Source organism: Nicotiana sylvestris, chromosome 9, assembly GCF_000393655.2.
Source record: "Nicotiana sylvestris chromosome 9, ASM39365v2, whole genome shotgun sequence".
Lineage (NCBI taxonomy): Eukaryota > Viridiplantae > Streptophyta > Magnoliopsida > Solanales > Solanaceae > Nicotiana > Nicotiana sylvestris.
In genome coordinates this window covers 10,750,266-10,755,106 of record NC_091065.1, presented here as the reverse complement: position 1 = coordinate 10,755,106, position 4,841 = coordinate 10,750,266, and the positions used below count along the sequence as shown (strand labels likewise).

Sequence of the window (4,841 nt, the reverse complement as noted above, 5' to 3'; positions counted from 1 at the left end):
TTCAAAATCCCAATTTCTCAAAAATTCCTAATTCTACCCAACAATTCCTACCATGGAAATCCTAGATTTTAGGTTGTAAATTCATGGAATGCAATGGGTAATTAAAAGAAAATGATTTGGAATCACTTACCAACACTTTGGAGAAGAAATTAGTTTGAGAGAATTGTCCCTAAGTCGTTTGGCTTTTGAAAATTTGAAAGAATGGCCTAAGTCCCGTAATGGGACATTTTAATAGCTGGGCAACAGTGTTCATCCCGTTCGCGAGGACATTGTCGCATTCGCGAATGGCAGCCTCCAAAGGACTTACGCGATCGTGGGAGGCACTATGCGTTCGCGAAGGTTTAGCCCGCCTCACCTTCGCGTTCGCGTGACAAGGCTCGCATTCGCGTAGAGTTTCCCAGGTCCCCTGCCCAGCCTAGATAGAGCTACGCGTTCGCGTTCGAAGGGTCGCGTTCGCGTAGAGCAACTCCCTCCAATGCTCCGCGTTCACGACCAGGGTCTTGCATTCACGTAGTGTAAAATACTCCCCAGTCCAGATTCCCCTTCGCGATTCCGAGAATGACTTCGCGATTGTGAAGCACAAAATAACAGGACACCAGCTGCAGTAAAACACACCATATTTCTAAGTCTAAAACATCTCGTTGCCGATCCGAAACTCACCCGAGCTATTGGGGCTCCAAACCAAACATGCACACAAGTCTAATAATATCATACGGACTTGCTCGCGTGATCAAATCACCAAAATAACACCTAGAACTATGAATTTAGCACCAAATCAAATGAAATTCTTAAGAACACTTAAAAATTCCTATTTTCACAACCGGACGTCCGAATCACGTCAAACCAACTCCGTTTCTCATTAAATTTCACAGACAAGTCTTAAATATCATAATGAATCTGTACCGGGTTCCAGAACTAAAATACAGACCTGATATCAATGAGATCAAACATTAACCAAATTTTTAAAACCATTTATTTTCTAGATTTTCAATTTTCATCAAAAATTCATATCTCGAACTAGGGACCTCAAAATTCGATTTTGGGTATATGCTCAGGTCCCATATTTCGATACAAACCCACCGGGACTGTCAAAACATGAGTCCGGATCTGTTTACTCAAAATGTTGACCGAAGTCAACTAAATTAATTTTTAAAGGCAAAAATTATTATTTTCATCAACTTTCAACATAAAAGTTTTTCGGAAACTCGCCCGATCTGTGCACGCAAATCGAGGAGGAATAAAATGAGGTTTTAAAGACCTCGGAACCTAGAATCAAGTTCTAAACTATAAGATGACCTTTTGGTCATTACACAAATGCAATATAACCTTTTGGTTGACATAAATATAACCAAAGACCGGTAAAAAGTGAGAATAAGCACATTTACTGTGTATTCTTCTAATCTTTTTTTTTTTTTTGGAACATTTACTGTGTATACCTAGTCGTTTACAAACTAGGAATAAATGTAGCTAGAGATAAGTGCATAGAGAAAAGTCTTTGGCACTTGAAGCAAAACAATAGAAAGACTTGTAAACTTAATTTGGAGGCTGATAAGGAGAAACAAGTTAGGTATGCCTAACTCACATCTTGTATAGATAGAGAGTTAAGGCACAATATCCATGTTTTCACTTTCTGAGTGTACTAATTTCATATCATTAGCCTTATTTTTCCAGCAGCCGCATTTGAATGTATATTTCTTTCTTCTATTAAAGCAAATTTCAAAGGCACGATGGAGCTTGAACCTTGAATAAATACTGATGGACCACTTCACCTTTGGAATTATATATGCTTATTTACGTATTTTTGCCTTTTATTCGTTTGAAAAGAAAATTATCCGCGCGATATTTTTGTATATGCAGAAAAGTCAATAGTTGCTAAAAGAAAACCCTTTGTAACTATTGACAATGTTGTTTGTAATGCTTCATTGCTTACTAAGAGCTTCACTCACAAAAATTACTAAGAACAAAGTTTACCTTTTTCCCAAAAATAAATTTCATATTTGGCTCCACATGTTTGTAATGTGTTCAATGAGACAAGTGACGTACTTTTCATTGACAAAAAAAAGTTGCTGAAAAATGCATATCTCATATTTTTTTTTTAGAGAAATCCCATTTCTTGCCTAAACGAAATGCCTATAAAAGAGCATATATTTGCAACAACAGTTTGCAGAACCTATCAAGCCAAATAATCCCCCCTTTCCCTCCCAAAATGCAGTTCTTCAACTTCTTTTCCCTTTTCCTTTTTGTGTCATTCCTCTTTTTATTTAAGAAATTGAAGAATTCCAATAGCCAAACCAAAAGATTGCCTCCAGGTCCATGGAAATTACCTATTATTGGAAGCATGCTTCATTTGCTAGGTGGACTGCCACATCATGTCCTTAGAGATTTAGCCAAAAAATAAGGACCAATTATGCACCTTCAACTAGGCGAAGTTTCTCTAGTTGTTATTACTTCTCCTGAGATGGCAAATGAAGTACTAAAAACTCATGACCTCGCTTTTGCATCTAGGCCTTTACTTGTAGCTGCCAAGATTGTTTTTTATAATGGGACGGACATTGCCTTTTCTCCCTATGGAAATTACTGGAGACAAATGCGTAAAATTTGTCTCTTGGAATTGCTCAGTGCCAAAAACGTCAAGTCATTCAACTCAATTAGACAAGATGAAGTTCATCGTATGATTGAATTTTTTCGATCATCTCCTGGTAAGCCGGTTAATGTAACAAAAAGGTTTGCTCTATTCACAAGCTCTATGACATGTAGATCAGCCTTTGGACAAGAATACAAGGAGCAAGATGAATTTGCACGATTAGTCAAAAAAGTGTCAAACTTAATGGAAGGGTTTGATGTGGCTGATATATTCCCTTCATTGAAGTTTCTTCATGTACTTACTGGAATGAAGGCTAAAGTGATGGATGCACACAATGAACTAGATGAGATTCTTGATAATATCATCACTGAGCACAAGAAGGTTGCAAAGACCAACTGTGAATCAGGAGGTGAAGGTATAATTGATGTACTGCTAAGACTTATGAAGGAAGGAGATCTTCAATTTCCAATCACTAACGACAACATCAAAGCTATTATCTTTGTAAGTACTATATACTACATATTTCTACCGTCATTGTTAGTATTCCTTCTGTTCTACTTTATGTGATACTTATTTTTATTCTATTCCATAAAGAATGACGTATTCCTATATAAGAAATAATTTAACTTTAAACTTTTTATTTTACCTTTAATAACATGCTATCATAGCCACACGTATTTCATGACATATTTATTACCACAAGTGAAATTGATGAAGTATTATGATTTATCTTCAACACTAACGTTCTCAAATTGCATAATTAATTTTTGTACTTAAAGAGTCACTTTAGTTAGCTTTCAAATAGGACAACTATCTTACTTTCATCATAAAATTTACACATTTGAAAATTACAACAAATGTTATTTCAATCACCACAACTTGGCACTAGGATAACGAAACAAGTAGTAAAATAACATGATAAAAATTATTTTGGGTTTTGGCATAGAAAATTTAAAAGTTCCTCTCGGTGTAGAATAAAGGTAGTAGCACAAACGTAGTACAAATATGTTATTTGAATATTTCAGTAGAAATTTGTCAAGAAGTTTGTAAGAGAAATGAATATGGTAACTTGCTCGAAAATGAAGGACATGTTTGCTGTGGGAACAAAAACTTCAGCAACAACAATTAATTGGCCATGGTCGAAATGATGAAGAATCCAAGTGTATTTGCCAAAGCTCAAGGAGAGGTAAGAAAAATCTTGAGAGGGAAAGAAACTTTTGGTGAAATTGATGTCGAGGAGTTCAAATACCTAAAGATGGTCATTAAAGAAACTTTCGGACTCCACCTTCCGCTACCTCTTTTGCTTCCAAGAGAATGTAGAGAAGAAACACACTTAAATGGCTACACTATTCCATTGGAAACAAAAGTCATGGTTAATGTTTGGGCAATGGGAAGAGATCCAAAATATTGGGATGATGTAGAAAGCTTTAAACCTGAGAGATTTGAAAATAACTCTATGGATTATACTGGTAATAATTTTGAATATCTTCCGTTCGGTAGCGGAAGGAGAATTTGCCCTGGAATATCATTTGGTTTAGCAAATGTTTATTTTCCACTAGCTCAATTGTTGTATCATTTTGACTGGAAACTCCCAACTGAAATCAATCCAAGTGAACTAGACTTGACTGAGGCGGCTGGAGCAGCTTGTGCTAGAAAGAATGACCTACACTTAATCGCTACTCCTTATCAACATTGTCAAGAGTGATCTCATGGCGTCAAACCTTTTCTTAAAAGAAGAATCTTGCAATTGAATTTCGTTGTCAACCACTGTACTTTCTTCCTTTGCTGCTTTGGTTCTAGTATTTGCGTCGTCTTGCATATAGAAATATGTCATTATAGTTTTCGACACAATAAGATTTTCTGTTGTTTTTATATTTTTGAATGTAGTGAGGTGCGGTCCATGAGGACACAATATACATACTTACATCCCTCTAGTATAAAGAAGAGTAATATGATGGCATCATCATATTCTGTTTTGTGAATTGTTGATCTTGAGCTATGTGAGTTTTGATGAATAACAAACGAAATGTTCTTGTCAGTTACTTATCGACATAAACCCAACTGAGTTTAAAATATGAGTTAATTAATGAGATTTTTACACAACTAGCTAACTCGAATCATTATTTAATTTTTGCCAAATTGTGTGAGAAAACTCATTATGGTTGATCCTCCTAATTGTTCTTATATGTACTAAAAGTATTTGATTAATTGTGCCCAGTTGTTGGTAATGTATAAAGATGTTTGAAATAAATCAAAT

General features: G+C 35.5%; 1 pseudogene; it reads left to right on the top strand.

Moving 5' to 3' along the window:
* Window positions 1-2,176: 2,176 nt before the first annotated feature.
* LOC138877008 (premnaspirodiene oxygenase-like) lies at window positions 2,177-4,566 on the top strand (annotated as a pseudogene).
* Window positions 4,567-4,841: the final 275 nt, after the last annotated feature.